The sequence below is a fragment of the Oncorhynchus gorbuscha genome, linkage group LG18, assembly GCF_021184085.1.
Source record: "Oncorhynchus gorbuscha isolate QuinsamMale2020 ecotype Even-year linkage group LG18, OgorEven_v1.0, whole genome shotgun sequence".
Taxonomy (NCBI): domain Eukaryota; kingdom Metazoa; phylum Chordata; class Actinopteri; order Salmoniformes; family Salmonidae; genus Oncorhynchus; species Oncorhynchus gorbuscha.
The window spans coordinates 63,739,240-63,763,416 of record NC_060190.1 but is presented as its reverse complement, the minus strand read 5'-3'; the positions used below and the strand labels follow the sequence as shown (position 1 = coordinate 63,763,416).

The 24,177-nt window shown below is 43.9% G+C and overlaps 1 pseudogene; it reads right to left on the bottom strand.

Annotated features, from left to right (window-relative positions):
* Positions 1-23,271, bottom strand: part of LOC124004110 — a 253,618-nt pseudogene extending 230,347 nt beyond the window's left edge.
* Positions 23,272-24,177: the final 906 nt, after the last annotated feature.

The window sequence follows — 24,177 nt, the reverse complement described above, 5'->3', positions numbered from 1 at the left end:
TTGTGGGGTGTCTAATTAGTGTATGGCTGCCTGAGGCGGTTCTCAATCAGAGTCAGGTGATTATCGTTGTCTCTGATTGGGAGCCATATTTAGGCAGCCATATTCTGTGAGTGTTTCCGTGGGTGATTGTTCCTGTCTCAGTGTTCGTTGTCACCAGATAGGCTCAGTCACTTTGGTTTTTCTTTTTTCCTTGTTTTGGAAGAGAAGAGAACGAGCGCCATTCTCCTTGCGGAGATGGTGCAAAATACATCAACATGGTCGGTCCCTGGGATTGGGCTGGCCAACACGATTCGGTTTGCTTGGAAGGAAAAGGAGTTGGATCCTTTAGGACGGGAAACTTTTGGAAGGATAATATTGATGGGGATTCTAAAGCTGACGGTGAAGGACGTGTTTTGTTTCCAAGGCAACTCGTTGGAGGGAGCATACGACGTGGCACTATATACAGAGGAGAAACACGATGATATCCTGAGAAGGGCAAGAGCAGTGGGAGGTGAGAGGCCGATGAGCCACTATGAAATAACAAGCCTGGCGAAGAATAACTTTAGGGTTGTAACTGTCAACATTACGTTAATGTTGACAGTTACGTTAAGGACGAAGAGGTGAGGGCTTTTCTGGGGAGATACATGGATAACGTCTCCTCAGCAAGGCACCTCAAAGACTCCCTTGGGTTTTGGAATGGGAGGAGAGGCTTCCAGGCCCTCCTCCGAGAGGACCCAAAGGGACATGGTGGCTACCTCCATCCTCCTGCTATGTTCTCCCTAGGGGCTGACAGGGGGACGTTGTTTTATGCACGTCAGCCCCCATTTTGCAGGCGCTGTATGGCCTACGGACACATATTCGCCTCATGCAGCACAAGAAAATTCAGATTTTGTGGCTCTGAGGAACACGAGGCGAGGGATTGTGACAAGCCTAAGACGTGCCATGGGTGTGGCTCGTCAGCACACCTGTGGCGGGGGTGCCCAGCCCGTCAGAGGTCATATGCATCTGCGGCTGGGGGGGACCAGGAAAAGCGGCGGAAGAAGGCAACCGAGTGGAGGAGCATGAGAGAGAAGAAAGCGAGGGAGGAGTGGTGGAGAAGGAGACGGTGGAAGAGCAAGTGGACTGGGGGGAAAGTGCCCTGGCGGAAGAGATGAGGGGTATGGTGGAGGAGCTGGCAGGGGGGAGGGTGGTATCTCTCCACTGCCGCCATCACCAAAGAAGAGAATGAAGAGGAGGGTGTGATTGGCCGACAGTGAGAGGGAGGGGATGGCCAAAAGAGTGATGGGGTGGGAGAAACCTCTGGGTTGCTGCTGGTTTCCCCAGGCCCTCAACTTCTGTTGGGTGGGGACACACCTAACAAGACTCAGGACTGGGTACAGGAGGAGGTGGGGAGTTTTTTGTTTGGGGACTCAGCCTCCCCGATTTTTTTTTCTCCAAACCAGCTGCAGCCGTGCGAGGGGGAGGAGTGTGGGGGTAGACCCAGGGTGCAGGGCACCCCGGAGCCAAACACTATTCCTGTATCCTGGGTTGGTGAGATGGAGGAAGAGGGGGGGATGTCGGGAGTACAGATGGTGTTCTCACCAGTAGATATGGAGCAGGGGAGCATCGGGTGAGTCTCCTGTTTTTGTTTTTTTTCTGTCTGGGTTTAGAATTTGAGTGTATTATGTTTTTATTTTATTTTTTCATGGGGTCTAATTTTACTTTTGTTAGTTTAAATGTAAGGGGTTTAAGGGATTTTGTTAAGAGGAGGGCGGTTTTTAGTTATTTGGAGGGTGTGCGGTTTTGTTTTTTACAGGAGGTTCACCTGAGGGATGGAGGGGATGTTAGTGGGTTTAAGAGGGAGCGGGACAAGGGGGAGTCGGTTTGGGGTATTGGGGGGGTGCACTCATCAGGGGTAGGGATTTTGTGTGGGCACAGGGAGGTAAAAGTGGAGGATTCATTTGTGGTAATGCAGGGGAGGGTTATAGGGGTGGATGTCACAATAAGGGATTGTAAATTTAGATTAGTGGTGGTGTATGGGCCACAGCTGGTGGCAGACAGGAGGGAGATGGTTCACTGTCTGACGCCCCTGTGTGTCACAAATAGGAAATTAGTGATAGGGGGGGATTTTAATACAGATTTAGGAATAGGGGGGATAGCAGTGCAGGCGCCATTGCCGGGCTAATGGCTTGCCATGGTCTGGTAGATGGTGGTCTGCACACTACTCTGAAAATGGCCGGTCCTACATGGTGCAACTCCAGGGGGGTTGAGCGGAGGCTCGACTATATTTTTGTACCCAGGTCTTTGGGTAAGTTGTCTGGGCGGCTGTTGCCTGTTTTCTTTTCGGATCATGACGGGGTGCTCCTGCAGGTGGGGTCGCCAGACTGCCTCTTTGGTAGGGGGTACTGGAAGTTAGATTGGGATGTGCTGGAGTAGCAGGCTTTTGTTGACAGGTTTTATGGTTTCTTTTGGAGGCTTGAAGGCCTGCGGTCCATGTGCGAGGGGATGTTAGAGTGGTGGGAATTAGTTAAGGTGAGGATTAGGGCTTTTATAATAGGGTATTGCAAGAGGGAAAAAAGGGAGGAGAGGAGGGAGGTGGATCGTATCCAAAGGTTAATTGAACTCGAGTACGAGGCAGGCAACCTCGGCGGGTCGTTTGACTGGGAGAGATCGGCAACCCTAAAGGCGCAGCTCAGGGAGTTGCAGGAGCGGAAGGCTCAAGCTTTCCTGGAGCGTGCGCATAGTGGCTTTCTAGAACATAATGAGACTTGTTCTGCTATGTTCTTTAAGTCAGTTAGGGCCAGACAGAGTAGGAAGGTAATGCATGGCGTTAGGGAGGAAAATGGTAGTATAGTTAGAGAACCAGAGGATATGGTCAGGGTGACAACTGATCATTTCCAAGGTTTATTTAAGGAAAGGGAAATAGATGTAGCAGGGAAATGTGTTTTTAGAACACTTGTCCAGGCGGTTCCCTGGAGGACATTAGAGAAGTGATGGAGGCTCAGATCTCACTAGAAGAGGTTGAGAGCGCTCTTAGAAGGATGGGGAAAGGGAAGGTGCCTGGGATGGATGGGCTGCCGGACCAGTGGTCCTCGAAGTCTTGAAGGCCATTCCTTGAGACGGGGGTCCCAGGGGGATCAATGGCTGTTGGTGTGCTGTCACTTTTATATAAGAAGGGGGAAGTAACAGACCTTGGCAACTGGCAGCCGTTGACCATGCTGTGTGTAAATTACAAGCTACTTGCAAAGGTTTTAGCAGACCGGTTGCGCACAGCCCTTCCCTACGTCGTCCATGAGGATCAGACGTACGGGGTAGAGGGCCGCTCTATTAGATGGAACCTACAGTTAATCAGGGACTCCATCGCTTGGGTTGAGGATAGAGGACTGCCTTTAATGGTAGCAGCGCTAGATCAGGCGAAAGCCTTTGATCGCGTGAATAGATCCTTTTTATTCAGAGTGTTAGGTCGATTAGGATTTGGGGAGAAGTTCATGTCGGAGCGGGGTGCCGAGTTAGTGTAAATAGTCAGTTGGTTGACATTTTTGACCTCTCGTCTGGGGTCAGGCAGGGGTGCCCACTCTCGGCTCTCCTCTTCGTTCTGTACATGGAGCCTCTGGGGGCTGCCATTAGGGCAGACACAGGGGTGGAAGGCTTGTTGATCCCTGGAAGTGGTGGGCTGCGTGTTAAGATGACGCAGTACGCCGACGACACTTCCTTGCTGCTGTGCAAGGACTCGTGCCTGACAAGGTCCCTTGCCATCTTTGGGGATTTCAACCGAGCGTCGGGAGCAGTTCTGAACCATGCAATGTCTTCCATCAAGTTTTTCGGAAGATGGCGCGGTAGAACGGATGTGCCTGGGGGGTTATCTCTCTGTGAGGGGGCCCTGAGGATTCTCGGGGTCCATTTTGAGACCTCCGGCTCAGCGACGCTAAACTGGAACATGCGTATTGCAGTGGTACAGAGGAAGCTAGCAATGTGGAAGGCTAGGTATTTGTCTTTTATAGGCAAAGTCCTGGTCCTAAAGGTGGATGTGTTGCCGTCTCTTTTGTATTTGGCTGGGCTCCCTGCCTGTGCCATTAAACCCCTTCAACTCATCCAGAACGCCGCAGCCCGTCTGGTGTTCAACCTTCCCAAGTTCTCTCACGTCACCCCGCTCCTCCGTTCTCTCCACTGGCTTCCAGTTGAAGCTCGCATCCGCTACAAGACCATGGTGCTTGCCTACGGAGCTGTGAGGGGAACGGCACCTCAGTACCTCCAGGCTCTGATCAGGCCCTACACCCAAACAAGGGCACTGCGTTCATCCACCTCTGGCCTGCTCGCCTCCCTACCACTGAGGAAGTACAGCTCCCGCTCAGCCCAGTCAAAACTGTTCGCTGCCCTGGCCCCCCAATGGTGGAACAAACTCCCTCACGACGCCAGGACAGCGGAGTCAATCACCACCTTCCGGAGACACCTGAAACCCCACCTCTTTAAGGAATACCTAGGATAGGATAAGTAATCCCTCTCACCCCCCCCCCTAAGTTTTAGATGCACTATTGTTAAGTGACTGTCCCACTGGATGTCATAAGGTGAATGCACCAATTTGTAAGTCGCTCTGGATAAGAGCGTCTGCTAAATGACTTAAATGTAAATGTAAATGTAAAATGTATTTGGCATACATCTACCCATTGCCGGCTTGTCTGAGGAGGCCTCTAGTGAGGCTTGTGTTTCAGTTTATGTGGAGTGGCAGGTGCGAGTGGGTCGACAGGGCACGCATGATCTGTCCCATCGGGGAGGGAGGTAGGGGGGTACCACATTTCCCCCTCAAGCTGGACACTATTTTTGTTTCTTTCTTGTTAACGGAGCTTGCTCAGCCAGTGATACACCCGTCCGGTTACCTCCTGCGGGTGTTCTTCTCGTATCAGGTGAGAAGCGTAATGGTGTGGTCTAACACGGGTCCTCGGGCGGAACAGCTGCCGTGGCACTTTGGTCATGCGGCCAAGTGGCTGCGTGCGCACCCTGAGGTTGAAGTTGCCCGAGTAGGTTTAGATCACAGGTACCTGTACAAGGAGGTCAGAAAGGCAGGGAGTCCGGCGCCTGTAGTGGGCATCTCGGAAGTGGTCTGGGAGGGAGTGCAGGCGCGGGGTCTGGACAACAGGCTCAAGGACCTGAATTGGTTGAGCCTCCATAAGTGCTTGCCGGTACGTTCCATCATGTACCGGTATAGTTTGGTGCAATCCCCCACCTGTCCAAGATCCTCTTGTGGCAGGGAGGAGACTGTACGCCATGTCTTTTGGGACTGTGCCTTTGCCGGAGTAGTATGGGCTAGGGCACGGGTGTTGTTAGGTTTGGTAAGGGGGGATTTTGTATTGACGTGGGCCAGGTTAGAGAGAGGTGTAGGGAGAGCAAGAGGGACGGATAGGGACAGGTTTCTGCTCTGGCTTCTCTTGAGTCTCTTTAAACGGGGGCTGTGGGAAGCCAGGCAGAACATGGTGAAGACAGGGAGAGACTGGGGGGTGGAAGGGATAGTGAGGAGGGTGGAAGGAGATTTGAGGGGGAGGATGAAGAGGGAGGAGAGGAAGTGGGGGTAGCATGCTGCTCGGGAGAGGTGGAAGGGGGGTTTAGGGCTGGGTGTCATTTAGATTTGTAAGGGGATAGATTAGGGACGGGGAGATAGGGAAAGGTATTTTGTAGGGGTTTTTGTTTAGTTAAATTAGTTTAATTAAAATATAATTATTTGAGTATGTATGAAAATTATGAGTTGTAAAGAATGAATGGTATTGAAGATAATAAATTATTTTTTATAAAAAAATATATAAAAAATAGGGCTGTTTCGGTTTTCACTTTTCATTATTTTTTTTAGTTTCCGCTTGTATTGTTTTTTCCTTCATTAAAATTATATCATGAATCATCATCACGCTGCATTTTGGTCCGATCCTTGTTCTACCTCTTCATCAGAGGAGGAGATAGAAGAACGCTGTTACATTGGTGCAACGACAGTGTTTTTTTTTCCGCAAATGCGCTTGTTAACACATCACCCATTTGGCGAAGTAAGCTGTGATTCGATGATAAATTAACAGGCAGGGCATAGATTATATGCAACGCAGGACAAGCTAGATAAACTGGTAATATCATCAACCATGTGTAGTTAACTAGTGATTATGTTAAGAATGATTGTTTTTTTAAAAGAGAAGTTTAATGTTAGCTAGCAACTTACCTTGACTCCTTGCTGCACTCGCATAACAGTTAGTCAGCCTGCCACATAGTCTCCTCGTGGAGTGCAATGTAATCGGCCATAATCGATTGTTATGAAAACTCGGCAATTCCGATTAATCGGTCGACCTCTACCCTTTATATACTGTAGACTGGTTATTATTTTTTGCAAGTATTTTCTGACTTACTTCTAACAGCTTGTAAGTAAGCTTTTCACGGTAAGGTCTAGCTAGACAAATAAAATTAGATTTTATTAGAACACTTAAACATCTGAATACCGATATCAATCACCGTGGCACAAGTATAGCTACTCTATGCTTTGTTTAAGAAGGATTTTAACAGAGAGAGATATTTGGCACAGCTAACCCCTCAGGTCCGTTCTCCAGTATAATGTGAGGTCCAATGGTTTATTAATAGTGTTTTTAGACAGCAGTGTGTGGGACTGAGGGACCAAAGCGTTTCAACGGGGGGTTTCTTTCCAGAGAAAGAGGACATCCCTGTTTGACCATCCCTGTCAGCGCTAAACCTCTGACCTTCTTTTACACAAATTGGTTGTTTGTACAGCATCATGTTTTATTGCACGTGTTGTAAAAACATGAACTAGGTAACAGCAGCACATAACCCTGCAGTGGGTGTTTTTTTGGAGCAGCACTTTCGTATAAAGGCATTTCTAAAATCATGTAACGCAGGGGTGAAGCTAGCATCTTAGCTGAGAAACGGTGAGCATCGGCTTCAAGCATACAGATAACAATTTCTAAAGAAGCTATGAATACATCTGTTGAAAAGTGTAGACCAGGACAGAGGGTCCTTGTACTTCAGCTTAAGCATTGAGCTCGTCGAACTGTCACTATTCTTGAATAAGTAAGAATTGAACAAAAAGCATTTTTCTAGCATAATGAACTGCAATAGCTCTTCGTTTTACTCTAATACTGTATCCCAGATAGTGACACTACAATGGCCCGTCTGCAGCCCACAGCTAGCACTACTTGTACTTAGAAATTGAATAAGTGATACGTGTATGTGAATCTATTTCAAACGTGACATATCATCCCTATCTCCTAATGCATCTGTCTGCACTCTCCTATTTTTTCCTTCATAAAAGGTCAAAAACCTAAAAAAAAGGCAATTAGTGTTAAAAGGCTTTTTATTCGCTGAGAGGCATTTGATCAGCTATAAGAAATCAGTCCATAGCTGGAGGTGTTGTGGTCTCACAGACCGTAGATTGGATTTCAATAAAACAAATCTCCTATTCTCACAAGATGGTAAATCATGTCTGCCACCTTTTACTTCCTGCCTTTAGGGAATAGAAAAGAAGAATTCTGTCCAGATCTTTCCATAAAAGTATTGTCTGAATTGAAGTGTGGCTTTAGCAGGCTTTCAAGTTGGTAGTATAGTGTGTAAATGTGTAATGTAATTACATAGTTATTAAGGTTATCTAAATATCCAATATGTATACATTTGTAAGTAGATAAAGTGAGATTGTTAATACGTTTCACTCCTGTACAGTAGTTACACCATGACAGCTTCTATATCAAGGCAGTTCCATCTCCTGCTGCATCATTCATTTAGGGAACACCCTAGCTCTATTACACTCATTTTGCAACAATTCTGTGCTTTAGCTATGTTTGAAAACATATTACATTAGTTAAATGTGTTTTTTTTGGCTTAGAAGCACAACAATCCTTGGTGTACGGTACAAACTGTGTTGTGTCTGCATCGTTTCCTTACTCAAACATGGTGCGACACGGTCCCTCCCTGGGAAAAGCTTTAATTGCAGGCTTAATAAGAGCAATACAACCAGCTTGTAGAAATATCTGAGCATTGGGACTATTGCATTATTAACTATGCTTTATGTGAGGGCTGCTAACAACTGCTCTCCAAGCAATCAAAGCAAGAGGTCAGGTTTGTGTTTCTTCCTCAGAATCCACTTCAATTGAAGACATGACGAGGGAATTCTTTAAAAAAATCTTTCAACACTTTGTTTTTGCTATACCACAGGGGGAAATTCTTAGATTTTTGCAAGTGTTTTTTAGAGCAATATGGCACCCCATAGAGTGAGGCTGTAAGGTGTGTGAGCCTTCTTTCCCCCACCATTTATTACAATACAAACACACTCAATGAAAAAAACTCACGCCCCAGAGTGCATTGTTATTTTCTTTTCACATAGCTGAGATTAAAGAAAAGTTGGATGAAATGGTATCACTAGATGACTCAACAGAAAGTCACAATGTGCTGGCACTGTAGACACAACAACAAGTTATGGTTTCAAGTTTAAAGTCATGTGCACAAGTACAGTGAAATTCCTTTCTTGCGAGCTCTAAACCCTACAATGTAGTAATCAATATCAATATAATACAAGGTGGAACAAAAACACATAAGAAATTAAAATAAGATTAAAGAAGAATATGAGAAAGTAATTAATCATACTATGTATAGGGTCAGTGGGTTCCAGTACTATATTTACAATGTGCAAGGAGACTGGAGTGAGAAAGGTAGATATGTACAGTCTAGGAGTAGGGCGACGAGGCATCAGGATATATGATAAACAGAGTAGCAGCAGCGTATATGATAATTTTGTGTGCGTCTGTGTAGAGTCAGTATAAATGTATGTGCATTTAATGTGTGTGTGAGCAAATTATGAAGTCTGTGTTTGTGTGGGTGTGTTGGAGTATCAGTGTGCGTAGTGTGGAGGGCCCTGTGAGTGTGCATAGAAAGTGCAGAAATTAAATGAAATACAAGGGAAAACTCAGAAAGTCTGTGTAGCCATTTTGTTAGCAATTTAGTTATCTATTTACAGTGCATTCGGAAAGTATTCAGACCCCTTGACTTCATACCCATTTAGTTACATCGCAGCCTTATTCAAGAATGTATTAAATTAATTTGTTTCCTCATCAATCTACACACATTACCCCATAACGACAAAGCGAAAACAGGTTTTTAGACATTTTTGTAAATGTTTAAACAAATCCAAAATGGAAATATTTCCGTAAGTTATTATTTACATAAGTATTCTGACCTTTTGCTATAAGACTCTCGAAATTCAGCTCAGCTGAATCCTGTTTCCATTAACCATCCTTGAGATGTTTCTACAACTTGATTGGATTCCACCTGTGGTAAATTCAATTGATTGGACATGATTTCGAACAGTACACACCTGTCTATATAAGGTCCCACAGTTGACAGTGCATGTCAGAGAAAAAAAACTAGCCTCAGAGCGTCACAGAGTTCTGGAACCATCGTGATTTCCATTTATTTTTTAAGTCAGTTAAGAACAAATTCTCATTTACAATGGCAGCCTAGGAACCGTGGGTAAACTGCCTAACTCACAGATTTTTTTTACCATGTTATCACGCCTTGGTCATTATATTTTGTGTTTTTGTTATATGTTTGGATAGGCCAGGGTGTGACATGGGTTTATATGTTGTTTTTCGTATTGGGGTTTGTAGTATTTGGGATCGCGGCTAATTAGGGGTGTTGTATAGGCTTGGCTGCCTGAGGCGATTCTCAATTGGAGTCAGGTGCTTGTCGTTGTCTCTGATTGGGAACCGTACTTAGGTAGCCTGAGTTCACGTTGTATTTTGTGGGTGTTTGTACCTGTCTCTGTGTAGTAGTCACCAGATAGGCTGTAATTAGTTTCTCGTTTCGTTTGTTGTTTTCGTATTTCAGTTATTTCATGTACCGTTTTCATTCATTAAAGTCATGAGTAACCTACACGCTGCATTTCGGTCTGACTCTCTTCTTACAACAGACGAACGTCGTTACAGAAACACCCACCGCTCACAGACCGAGCAGTGTGTAAACTGGCAGGATCTAAAGGAGGACGTTATGGATGGTAGAGGCATGGATTATACGACGTGGGAGGAAATCGACAGGTGGGCGGCCGACCCAGAGACAGTGCAGGAGCCCGCTTGGGATTAGCTTCAGCAGTGCGAAGAGGGCTATAGACGAATGGAGTCTAAAAGGAAAACACGGCGACGCAGAGCGAGTCATTGGGGGAAAGCGCAGAGAGAGAGTGGCTGAGTCAAGAGTCAGACCTGAGCCTACTCTCCCTGTTAATTGTGAGGAGCAGCAATATAAGGACTTCTGGTCTTGGGAGATGATATTAGACGGAAAAGGACCCTGGGCGCAGCCGGGAGAATATCGCCGTCCCAAGGAAGAAATAGATGCGGATAAAGCGGAGAGGCACTGGTATGAGGAAGCAGCACGGCGACGCGGTTGGAAGCCGGAAAAGCAGCCCCAAAAAATTATTGGGAAGGGGCTAGAAGGGAGAATAGTTATGCCAGGTAGGAGACCTGCGCAAACTCCCTGTGCTCACCGTTGGGCTAGAGAGACCGGGCAGGCACCGTGTTATGCTATGGAGCGCACGGTGTTTTCAGTGCGGGAGCATAGCCCGGTGCGGCACATACCAGCTCTTCCTATTGGCCGGGCTAGAGTGGGCATCGAGCCAGGTAAGCTTGGGCAGGCTCGGTGCTCAAGAGCTCCAGTGCGCCTGCACGGTCCGGTCTATCCAGAGCCACCTCTACACACCAGTCCTCCGGTAGCAGCTCCCCGCACCAGGCTTCCTATGCGTGTCCTAGATCCAGTACCACCAGTTCCAGCACCACGCACTAGGCCTCCAGTGCGCCTCGTCTGTTCAGCGCAGCCAGCGCTTTTCTCCTCTCTTGCGCTACCGGAGTCTCCCGTCTGCCCAGCGCCGCCAGTGCTCCCAGTCTGCCCAGCGCCGCCAGTGCTCCCAGTCTGCCCAGTGCTCCCAGTCTGCCCAGCGCCGCCAGTGCTCCCAGTCTGCCCAGCTCCGCCAGTGCTCCCAGTCTGACCAGCGCCGCAAGTGCTCCCAGTCTGCCCAGTGCTCCCAGTCTGCCCAACGCCGCCAGTCTGCCCAGCGCCGCCAGCGCCGCCAGTCTGCCCAGCGCCACCAGTCTGCCCAGCGCCGCCAGTCTGCCCAGCGCCGCCAGTCTGCCCAGCGCTGCCAGTCGGCCCAGCGTCGCCAGTCTGCCAGGATCCGCCAGAAGTGCCAGTCTGCCAAGATCTTCTAGATCGGCCAGACAACCTGAATCATCCAGTTCCACCAGCCAGACAGGATTTACCGGAGCATACTACCTGCCTGAGCTTCCTCTCAGTACTGAGCTTCCTCTCAGTACTGGGCTTCCTCTCAGTACTGGGCTTCCTCTCAGTACCGGGCTTCCTCTCAGTACCGGAATTCCCCTCAGTACCGTGCTTCCCCTCAGTACCAGGCTTCCCCTCAGTACCGGGCTTCCCCTCAGTACCAGGCTGCTTCTGTCCCGAGCTGCCCCTCAGTCCCGGGCTGCCCCTCAGTCCCGGGCTGCCCCTCTGTCCTGAGATGCCCCTCTGTCCTGAGATGCCCCTCTGTCCTGAGATGCCCCTCTGTCCCGAGCTGCCCCTCTGTCCCGAGCTGCCCCTCTGTCCCGAGCTGCCCCTCTGTCACGAGCTGCCCCTCTGTCACGAGCTGCTCCTCAGTTATGTGGGGATCTGGGTGAGGACTATTAGGCCATGGTCGGCGGAGAAAGTGGATTATCCCAGGACGCGAAGGGGAGGAAATAGGACATTAATGGAGTGGGGTCCACGTCCTGAGCCAGAACCGCCACCATGGACAGACGCCCACCCGGACCCTCCCTATACTCTTGAGGTGCGTCCGGGAGTCCGCACATTAGGGGGGGGGGGTTCTGTCACGCCTTGGTCATTATATTTTGTGTTTTTGTTATATGTTTGGGTAGGCCAGGGTGTGACATGTGTTTATATGTTGTTTTTCGTATTGGGGTTTGTAGTATTTGGGATCGCTGCTAATTAGGGGTGTTGTATAGGCTTGGCTGCCTGAGGTGATTCTCAATTGGAGTCAGGTGCTTGTCGTTGTCTCTGATTGGGAACCGTATTTAGGTAGCCTGAGTTCGCGTTGTATTTTGTGGGTGTTTGTACCTGTCTCTGTGTAGTAGTCACCAGATAGGCTGTAATTAGTTTCTCGTTTCGTTTGTTGTTTTCGTATTTCAGTTATTTAATGTACCGTTTTCATTCATTAAAGTCATGAGTAACCTACACGCTGCATTTCGGTCTGACTCTCTTCTTACAACAGACGAAAGACGTTACATATGTCAGCTCGGAGATTTGATCGAGCAACCTTTCAGTTACTGGCCCAACGCTCTAACCACTGGGCTACCTGCCGCCCCACAATACAGAATAAGGCTGTGGAATGTGGAAAAAGTCAAGGGGTCTGAATACTTTCCCGATGACAATGTATTCCTTTTGTCCAGGTGGATGCTGGCAGTGTGGAGTGGATCTGTTGGGGTGATACGTGAATTGGAGTGGGTCCAGAGTGTCTGGGATGATGGTGTTGATGTGAGCCATGAACAGCCTTTCAAAGCATTTCATGGCTATAAATGTGACTGATACGGAATGAACAAACAATGTGGCTCCTCAGTGAGCAGAGTACTAGAAAACACCTTGATATCACACAGGAGGGGTGTCCACCGCTATCTGTGCACTGGCAAAGTAGTATCAGGGGCCTGCAGCAACCTCCTCATCCATAATGATGTTATGAAGAATCACACAGCACTGTTTACTTTAAAAACCAACAGAGAACAGCAATAAAGCAGGGACTATTCCAGCAGTGCTAAAGAACTGACACAAAGCATTTGTCTTTATTTGCTGCTCTTTGCCCTAGTGTTCTTAAAAGTGTCAGTGTGGTGAAAACCTCAGAGGCAAGACCCTTGGACTGCACAGTTTTGTCATAATGACGCTCCATAAAAAACTCTCAGACTTTGAATACAACTCCGTAGTCAACAACTAGTGAGGCCTGCCTGATAGTGCTGCCAAACCATCCGTATTTGTCAGTAGGGACTGTGCAGAGATGAGTGGCCTGCTGGACTATGGCATTTTCTAAGCTCTAAAGACAACAAGTGATGGTATTTCTGTACCTGATTGAATGTATGCAAAATTATATAATCTCCTGCCACAGTAATGGGCCTGCTTTCATTCATATACTATACTTACTAAGCAACAAGGTATATGGAGGCAAATGAAAGCTTCCCAGCATGCAGAGACTTCACACTGATTTTATTTAACTCTTGCCATACAGCACAGCGCCACTCAGGAGGCCATAGTGAAGTGCGTTACCGCCACAGAACAGTAACGTACTTCACTGTGCCTCTCTACCAGGGCCTTTGGGTGCCTGTCATGCCAAATAGTGTCCACCTGCCAAAAGGTGTCCCCACCCTGCGTCACAATGGAATTCGATGAGCTCTAGCTTCAGTTACTAGGGCTGTTGCAAGAACTTTCAAAATTCTGACCCGCCTATGTAATGTACCTAAGCTGCTGGATTGTCTCTATTTTACATAAAAGGACAGAGGACGCGGGCAGTTCTAGTTCTATTTCACCTCATAAACGCTCCATTGGGCCGTGCAAATATATTACCTCAGAGTCGCTCTCCAAGGACGGTGTTTTTGACAGACACTACCTGCTGACTACCTACTGCTTCAGAAGACCGAAAAGACAGAGAAGAGAAAACTATTTATTTTCCATATGCAGTATGTGTTTTATATTTGAAAATATTGAAGCGGTTTTAGATTGATTTGAAATTGACAATGCCAGCTAGTTATTTACCTCAGCCTGCCTAGTCAGCTAGCCAGACAGTTTTATTTAGCTAACATTAGCTATCTAACTCTTATTGTAGTTTTCTGTTTGCATGTACAGTAGCTTGGACTTCAATGGCATCCCTCGAGGGGATTTTCTTTTATCTTTCCAACCAGGCGAAGTACCATGAAGGAAAGACTGTTCTATTCAAGGGGGGGGGGGGGCAGATACAGCTACAATTCTGGGTAACGTTAACTTCTTCGATATAGGGGGCGCTCTTTTAATTTTTGGATAAAAAAAACGTTCCCGTTTTAAACAAGATATTTTGTCACGAAAAGATTGCTCGACTATGCATATAATTGACAGCTTTGGAAAGAAAACACAGTTTCCAAAACTGCAAAGATATTATCTGTGAGTGCCACAGAACTGATGCCACAGGCGAAACCAAGATGAAATTTCAAACAGGAAGTGCCCCAGATTCTGAAGGCGCTGTGTTCCAATGTCTCCTTATATGGCTGTGAATGCGGCAGGTATGAGCTTACACTTTCTGTCGTTTCCCCAAGGTGTCTGCAGCATTGTGACGTATTTGGAGGCATATCATTGGAAGATTGACCATTTTACACTACATCTAGCAGGTGGCCGCTTGATGTCCTCCGTCGCAATTATTGCGTAATCTACAGCTGCGTGTATTTTTCCATTTGCTTCCGAGGAGAAACCCAACTGCCACGAATGATTTATCATCAAATAGATATGTGAAAAACACCTTGAGGATTGATTCTAAACAACGTTTGCCATGTTTCTGTCGATAAAAAAAGTTTGGCGTTGTAATGACTGAATTTACGGGGGGTTTTCTTAGCCAAACGTGATGAACAAAACGGAGCGATTTCTCCCACACAAATAATATTTTTGGAAAAAATGAACATTTGCTATCTAACTGAGAGTCTCCTCGGAAAACATCCGAAGTTCTTCAAAGGTAAATTATTTTATTTGAATGCTTTTCTTGTTTTTCTGAAAATGTTGCCTGCTGTATGCTAGGATTAATGCTATGCTAGCTTTCAATACTCTTACACAAATGCTTGTGTAGCTATGGTTGAAAAGCATATTTTGAAAATCTGAGATGACAGTGTTGTTAATAAAAGGCTAAGCTTGTGAGTGAATATATTTCTTTCATTTAATTTGCGATTTTCATGAATAGTTAACGTTGCGTTATGGTAATGAGCTTGAGGCTATTATTACGCTCCCAGATACGGGATTGCTTGACGTAAGAAGTAGTTAGATCACTGGAAAGATTTATTGTACAACCATTTTACATGTTGCATTCAGTTATAATGTATGTCTATGTCATATTGAAGTATTTAGCTATAAGTTAACCCTGATCAACCAAATGGATCGGGGTAAGCAATTATGGTAACTCCAACTGCACTTAACTAGGTGTCTTTGAGAGAGAGAGACAGAGCGAGTGAGAGGAAGAAAGAGAGGAAGAAAGTGAGAGAGGGAGAGAGAAATAGAGAGAGAAAGACAGCAGTGTAAATTCACACTGAATATCCCAAACATTAGAAACACCTTGTAAGTGCTTGTAAGTAAGCATTTCACGGTAAGGTCGGCACCGGTTGTATTCGCCGCATATGACAAATACAATTTGATTTGATTTGAAATGTATTATATATATATTTTTTTGCATTTGTATATTTGTTTCTGTGAGTTCAAAGAGCCTGCTTGCTGGTAAATATTTGAAACGTGTTCAAAATGTCTGTAAATGTGTACATTTGTATAGTAAATATATTTATTGCAAGTAAAAATGTAAATTGACTGTAATTGCCAGTTCCTTACTACTGGCCCATTCTCCTAGCCATTCATCTTTGTAATGCCAAATTCCAATTAGAACTTTAGGACAGGGTTCGTTTGGAATTTGACATTGGTTTCTGGTGAGTGTTTAAATATGTGGACATTCTAGATTTGCATAAGTAATATGGCAGAAGTGGCCATTACACAACAGGGTGGAGTCATCACATTATCGAATATAGAGCCTCACAGTGGAGGTGTCATAATACCCATAAAATCTAGCGGTCAAAAGATATTTGTGACGTGACTCTCCGCCAATAATTACATTTGGAGGATTGTAAATTAACTCCTAAGGGGAATTTTTCTTAGGGCAAATCTGATTTGTGAGAATATCTAAGGGTCTAAATTAATTAATAAAATAATAATACTCGCTTTGTTTAAAAATAACAATATTTTGGAGATTATTTCGTTTTCAAATAACCTAAAGTGAAAAAGCTCTGTAAGACATATTATATATCAGGGTTAGTCAACTAGGTTTGGCCTCGGGCCAAATTGTTTCTGAGCCAATAGTCGGCGGGCCAGAACATAAGTATTTAATATTAGCACAATTAATTGGCCTATACTACAATATGTTTAACACATATGCTTCAGTGACAACAAAATAATCATTTTGATCTGATTACTTAAATAAAATCACTATGTCTCTATTCAATTATTATTTTTGTCTATTTCTTTGTGCGTTGATTGGTGGGGAAAAACAGGTCTACGGTACGTAGCCTACTGTAGGCTACACTACTTTTTTTGAAGTCAACATTTGTTCAGAATAATTTGCTTGATAGCAAGATAAAATGTCACTCTCAAAAAGAATCAAGAAGAAAAGTGGATAACGAAAATCAAAGTTTCTGAGAAGAATGTACAGAGAGATATGCTTTCACAAAAGTCAATCGAGGACTGCCTGCACATCAAAATCACATCTATCCATCAAACCCGACATCCACAAGATTGTGTCCGAGGGGAAATGCAACTTTTCTCATTAAATAAGTAACTTAGTGGTCTATATGACTGTATATAGTCAATTCTAATATTATTGTGATAGGTTATCCAGGGATATTTACATCTCAAGCTGACAGTATGTTCTTTAAATAATTGCTTTATGTAGGATGCTACATTTTTGACCAGTTGCAATTGTAAGTAGGCCTAATAAGAAAAATCCTACTTCTATTAGGCTGTTAAACCTCATAGCCTACCTCAGCCAGTTAAGTTATTTCATATAGTTCTAGGCTCAGAAGAAATAGGCTCCAATTAAGCCCTCTTGTTGTTTGTAAAGTCAAATGAAAGATCAAGATTAATGTTGAAATGAATTGCTCGACTGGTGTACACGGATGACACTGGGCCAATTGTGCGTTGACTCATGGGTCTCCCAGTCGCGGCCGGCAAGGGTATCGAACCACCATCTGTAGCATCTGTAGCAACCCAGAGAATGCATTTGACTGTTTGGGCTTTCAGGAGGAACGGAAAATTGAGTGTCAATTCATAAACCATGTGGTATGGAATCGCTTCCCAACTAATTTGCTATCTACAGTTGAAGTCTGAATTTTACATACACTTAGGTTGGTGTCATTAAAACTCGGTATCAAACACTCCACAAATTTCTTGTTAACCTCTCTAGGGTAGGGGGCAGCATTCGGAATTTTGGATGAAAAGCATGCCCAAATTAAACCGCCTGCTACTCGGGCCCAGAAGATATGAAATGTAGAATTGGTAGATTTTGATAGAAAACACTCTAAAGTTTCCAAAACTGTTAAAATAGTGTCTGTGAGTGTAACAGAACTGATGTGGCAGGCGAAAACCTGAGAAAACCTTATTTTTTTTTGTAGTTTTCTATTCAATGCCATTACAGTATCCATTGACGTAGGACTCAATTTGCAGTTCCTATGCCTTCCATTAGATGTTCTTATAAATGAGGGAGTAGGACCAGTCTGAATGTGTGGACCCTGACGTGTCACAAATCTTTTTCATGCGCAATCCTGAGAGAGTGCATTTCTTGTTCACCTTTTATATTGACAACGTTATTGTCCAGTTGAAATATTATAGATCATTTAGGCTAAAAACAACCTTAGGATTGAATATAAACATCGTTTGACATGTTTCTATGAACTTTACGGATACAATTTGGATTTTTTTGTCTGCCTGTTCTGACGGCATTTGAGTCTGTAGATTACTGAAGAAAACGCGCAAACAAAACTGAGGTTTTTGGATATAAAGAGACTTTATCGAACAAAGAGAACATTTATTGAGTAAATTAATGTCTTCTGAGTGCCACCATATGAAGATCATCAAAGGTAAGGGATTCATTTTTTCTCTATTTCTGAGTTTTGTAACGCTTCTGCTTGGCTGGTTATTGTTTGTAATAATTTGTAAACTGGGCTATGTTCTGGGCTAGGTATAGTTTTGCCGAAAAGCATTTCATAAATCTGACACCGTGTTTGGATTAACGAGAAGTTAATCTTTAAACCTGTGTAAAATATGTTTTGTTTTCTGAATTTTTATAATGGGCATTTCTGTATTTGAATTTGGCGCTCTGAAATCTCACTGGATGTTGGCCAGATGGGAGGCTAGCGTCCCACATACCCTAGAGAGGTTAAGTGTATTTTTAGCTGGAGTTTTTCCGCACTGTAGGATACTACTTTTACACTTTTAGTCTTAAAATCTTTGGTTGTATACTACACTACTCACTCTGTTTAGCACATGACCTCACATGTGAATCCTTAAAGAGAAGTATGTGGATAAGGCTTAAGAGGGTGTGAACGATGCTGGAGGGGTATAGACAAAGAAGAGCTCTGAAGTAGGTGTACCAAAACATTCAAGTGCCATTTTCTCAAAAGTGGGTTTACAAGTCTATCAACTTTCAAAGCAAAATTATTTTCCCATTGTTCCTCAACTGTAGGTTTTTTTTTTGGGGGGGGGGGGGTAAATTCTGGCGTATATATTGATAAAAGTCTAATTGTCCAAGAGAGATTTACACGGTTATTAAAACGTCAGGCCAGGGTAAGCCTACGTGAAACACCGCCCTTATTTTAAGTGTTCCTAAAATTCCCCATGGGGAAAATATATGGTGGAACACCAATTGGAACCATTTCCTTGTTTGACTGCTAGGATTTATGGGTATTATGACTCCTACTATGGTACTCTATTTGAGGAGGGGGGGGATCCCTAATAAACACAAATACACCTATCCAAGCCCCATAAGGTCAAACACTGAAAAAATAGAGTAGGGGGTGAGAGGGTTTATAAAAATATATATATATATATCTTTGCTTGTACCTTGATGTGTTGAGAGGGCTTTCAGCTAAAACCAGGCACATGTTAGTGAAAATTAAGTAACCCTTGTGTTTGCTTTTTCATCCCGCCACCCCTGCCTCCTCCCCTCTTCCCTTTACTCTGCCTTTGATCTCCAGGGTTTATGCTATGTTCCAAGAAGGAGGCTTGGCGACAAGACGACGAACAGCTTGAGCAAAAAACCCTTTCGAGACTGGCTGCCTATTGAGGACAAGTGACAGGAAGAACTAGCCGCTGCATCTCCTGTCTCTTGATTCTGCCTCTTCCCTCTCTCCTCAGCCTTTCACTCTTTCTATTTTCTCCCACCAGATGAAATTCTGCATCTATTGACGTCTTCCCTTCTCCATCTCTGAAGACCTCCTCCCATTCCTTTACCACCCTAATCAATTGCAGATTTACAGCTATTTTCCTGCAATTCTACCCATTTTGCCATGGGGTGGAGATAATTATTTAGCCATTTTAAAGCAAATTTCCTGCAATTCTACACATTTTGTAATGACTTATGCCATGTTAATGTGATATCAGAGTTAGAATGACCATCAAAATCAATAGGGGTCCCTGAGCACGTGTCCTGCATGCCAGTCGGTATTCGGACATGATTGCTACAAGTTTAGATCGCTGGCGAGACTAACTAACAATCAAAAAATGGTTAGCTGACATGGCTAATTGAGTGACTGGCAGTAACTGATTTTAATTGCACCTGGTGTATTCTACTACTCTTACTCTGAATAGTAAGTTGACCCCCCCCCACAAAAAAAGTATGTTGGGTCGGGAGCCCCCTAGCGGCTGGGGGTCCTAAGCGACCGCTTATGTCGCTTATACCTGGAACTGGCGCTGCTCTCTACTGGGAAGGGTGATGTGAGGGAATTACATAATATTGAGAAAGGTTTCTTTCATGGTGTGATGATAATGTCTGGTGTGATGATAACGAACAAAATTACAATTTCAGCACGTTATCAAGCGTGAATTTAGGAAAAAGTCTAAAAATCAATTTTATTTCAACATGGTGACTGATGCAGTATCTCTAAACCGTATTTATACATCTGATTGAGTGGGGGGAGGGGGTTTTTGCCAATACTATACGGTTACTGATTAAGAAGGACAGACACATTTGGCTTAACTGAATCCTGCTCCAATAAGAGAGAAAATGCTGAAGAGTTCCTTGCACGTGAAACAGGCACAATGCCTCTCTTTTGGACTGAGATAGTTTGATAGGAACTCATCTTAATGTACACGCACTTCAGTCGCTTGTTCGGAACACCATTTTTTTTACAGCAGCGTTACACAATTTACATGGATTTGAAAGGCTACTGTGGAAAACAGAGAATTGACCACTTTTCTTTAACACGTTTTCCTGGAGAGAGAAAACATTTTTTATACTGTACATGAAATAGAAATACCCCAGATGACACATGTTCTCAATACTTCTACCAGCAGGAACTATCCAATGAAATGTTTCTAACTGTAACTATCCTAAAATCGTTTTAATGTCACTTATGCACTACATCCCTTCTGACAGTCTGTTGGCCTGAAGGCATTTTTTTCTATTTCCTGCAAAGCTGCATCTGCCAGGGCACTCTCTAGTCCATCAAGAAACCACCACGCACGCATGTCTAAGAGACTGTCACTGGAATGTGACTGAAATTAACACACACGTATAAACCAACCAACCATGGGTCTATAGAAAATCCTATATGCCAGATAGCTAAGTCATTCCAAGTCCGGTTTGTCTCTGCAGGGTGCCTGTTGAGTCCATTGAAATGCCTGGTGCATGTCAGGCAGGTGATTACTTTCATCAGAAATGCACAAGGGAGGAGAAAGTGGTGAAGATTTACAACATGGGACTGTATGGCCAACTAGTTCTTGTTATTGTGGAAATGTCCTCAATAATGTCCATATGAAGCGTGAGGGGACAGTGGATCCATTCATAGCTATCAGACAAACCCTGTGGCAATTTGCAGCACAGCGTCATCTATATCAATCATCTAAATTAACAAGGGTGCTTTTCATCTCCCACAACAAATCAGATATCCCATCTTATCATACATTCCACAGTCAGAGCACACCTTACCAGCAACTCACATTAACTCACAGAGGAGAGGACTCTGGCAGCCATGGAAAAGGCAGATACACTATTACCACTAGCATGATACAAACAACACATTTGGTCATCCAGTAATAATTATTTAATGTAAGAGCAGACTAAAACCATAAAGATTCTCAAATGTCTACTATGCATATTAAAGGAGCAGGTTTGGTTATGCCTCTGGCCACAGTGAGAGTATGCGGACTCATCTGCTAGCCCCCATCTAGATCAGATCAGATAAAGGCACTGGGCAACAGTAGCAGAGTACCATGAGGTTGATGGACAGATGTTAGGATTAGTCCTGTGTTGATCACTAGGAAATTAGTTTGACTGGTGGCCAGTGGCGTAGTGCTGCTGGAAGGCACCAGAGTGAATCTCCGCCACTTCTCAGAATGGTGCTTGTTTAATAAAGTTTAGATCAAAGATGAATCAATGTCTTGCAAAATCACTTACTGATTCATTAGTATTCTACATAGGCCTAACATACCGAATATAATACTAATATAATGTTACTGTTTGACAAAAAACAGCTTGTTAAAACCATCTGCTCTAAAATGAGCTGAAACAGTAGCTACTTATATCATTATGAAAACTAGATGCATATTCCCATAAAACTGATTGAGATCAAATGGTTGGCATGCAGATGCAGATTGGACGTTTCACCCATAAAATGTGATGAATTATCATTCACAATTGACAATGAAGATGGCCTAATTTGGTGTTTGAAGGTAATATAAACATATCATTTTCTTTGAGGCAATATAGGCTACAGTATGTGTAACCATAGGCAGACTTGCATTAGGAGGATGCATTTTAGGCATATTTTAAAACAATATTATTCAATAAACTACCTGTAGGTACCAACTTGGATTGACAAAATGATGACTACATAATAAAAAAAATGTTTCGCTCCAGAATAATAATAGAAAATAGCACTATATCACTGGTGGTGGCTGAAGATGAACTGATGTAGGAAGGATGCTATTTAGGATATTGATATTAACTATGTTGATATCTATTTACATTTCCTGACTAAACCTATGCATACTTGCAAAAAGTGTACTTGTACAGCCTGTACATGATAGAAAGAATGTAGAATATAATATTTTCTGGAATATTTATGTTTGGCTAGACATAGTACACTATGACCGCAGTTGGTCGTCAACTACATAATCAACAAATCCGGCATGGATTATGATAGGGAGTCGACGCAAGGGATTAGGCACCAAACATCTGCACGCACTAATCAGTGTGGTGGCACACAGCTACTGAATTTGTAGCCTACTTCTAGCATAATAGCGCCCTAACAAAATCAACACTCGGGCAAATCAGATCACTATACCGTAACTCCAAGTGGGTTATGCACGCGTGAAATGCACGGGGGACCCTGTTTACTGACGTAAAATAAAGCCTACTCAAATTATGTAAATATGGGATAACACTAGTAGACTATAGGCTATGAGTATTGACGCAAAAGTTACAGAGGTTCCTTTTTACCTGCAGTGTGGGCTATAAACCTACAATGTACTAGCCTGCTATAGTTTCGGACACTGGTTGAACAATTCCACTTGAATGAAATACAATTTCAAACAGGCTAAAGCAAACAAATAAACAAACTACGTTGTCAATAGAGTCTGTTCGAGTATACACCAATAACAGGCTAATAATAATCGAATAATGACAATAATAATAGCCTACTAATAGCCTACTAAATAATAATAATGATAGGCTAATAATAACAATAATAATAAATACTCTTACCGTATGTGTAATTATCCTTGCAATTAGTATTTCATTGAAATAATCCGTGTTGTGATACTCCTAACAAAATTCTGTACACAGACATCACTGTGTTGAATCGTGGCAATGCTGTTGGTGAGTGAGTTGGGCGGCTATGCACAATTAATATTGGTCCATCACTAGAGTGCAAAATGTATTGTATCACCGACCGAATACATTCTAATAGTAACCTACTCTATGAATGTCGCTTTCGTTGTTTGCAATATAGGTAAATAGTGCACAGTTTAGCAGTTTGCTTTACGGAGCTCCCCGCGACTGTTGATAACTAAAGACGTACTTACAGTGATGCACCAGTTTCCCTCCCCTACCCGGAGTAGAGCAAGCACACGAGCTGTCTCTCGGCGAGGCTCTCAGTCACCGCACCAAGCATCCAAGCGGCACAGACCCTTCTGGGTAGTCTAAGTGGTCTTTCAGTTGGGCTCTAATACAAAACAACTACGCGAGCTGTAAAGCAGCCCAATTCAACATTACCCGGAAAGTATCGTAAAATACTATGTTTCCCATTGATTAGAAATGCAGCGTCATGCCATCACGCATGAATAATTCTACCTTCTCCTACAGCGGCGTGCGCTGGCACGAGAGGGACACCTCCCACATATTTAGGACTTGTCTTGAGAAAATATCTGGTACAATAACTTTAAAGTTCGCTGGCATCATTATAAAACAGTAGTCTAACTAGATATAGGCCTATTAACAGGAATGTGATAGCTAGGCAACCCTAATAGATTAAACGAAAAACAAGTGTCTATTCAAATGTTTAAAATGTATTCTGGCTTCCAAAGACTACCAACAAAATGATAACAATTGTTCATTTAAACCGTGTCTGAGAGCTTTTTAAAACATATTTTTCCATACAATATTTTCTGTATTGTCTGAAACTAGCAAGCAGACAGGTAATAACCTGAGGTTTATCCTTTTAGAGGCAAGGTTTCGTGTACTCACTCTAAATGGATCAGCCTGTAACCCTGAGAAGACTACACCCGGAATGCATTAGCTGATCAAGTATTTATCTCTTCTTAATGAGATCACATCTCACCATTCGGATATTGCATTTTCCATTCAATACAATGACATTCCACTAAATTAAGCAGAATTGGCCAATGTTAATAAATGAGACAGTTTAAAGGATATAGGGATGTACCTTGGGAACAGGGGGTCCATGAGGTCAGTTGGAGAACCTTAAACCTTTACATCTACATCTTAATCAATTAACTGATTCTATCAACATCCACTACCAGTTGAATGCTCTAGTGCCACTCCTTAGACGCATCTCTCTCTCTCGCCCTCTCTCTGTGTGTGTGTGTGTGTGTGTGTGTGTGTGTGTGTGTGTGTGTGTGTGTGTGTGTGTGTGTGTGTGTGTGTGTGTGTGTGTGTGTGTGTGTGTGTGTGTGTGTGTGTGTGTGTGTGTGTGTGTGTGTGTGTGTGTGTGTGTGTGTGTGTGT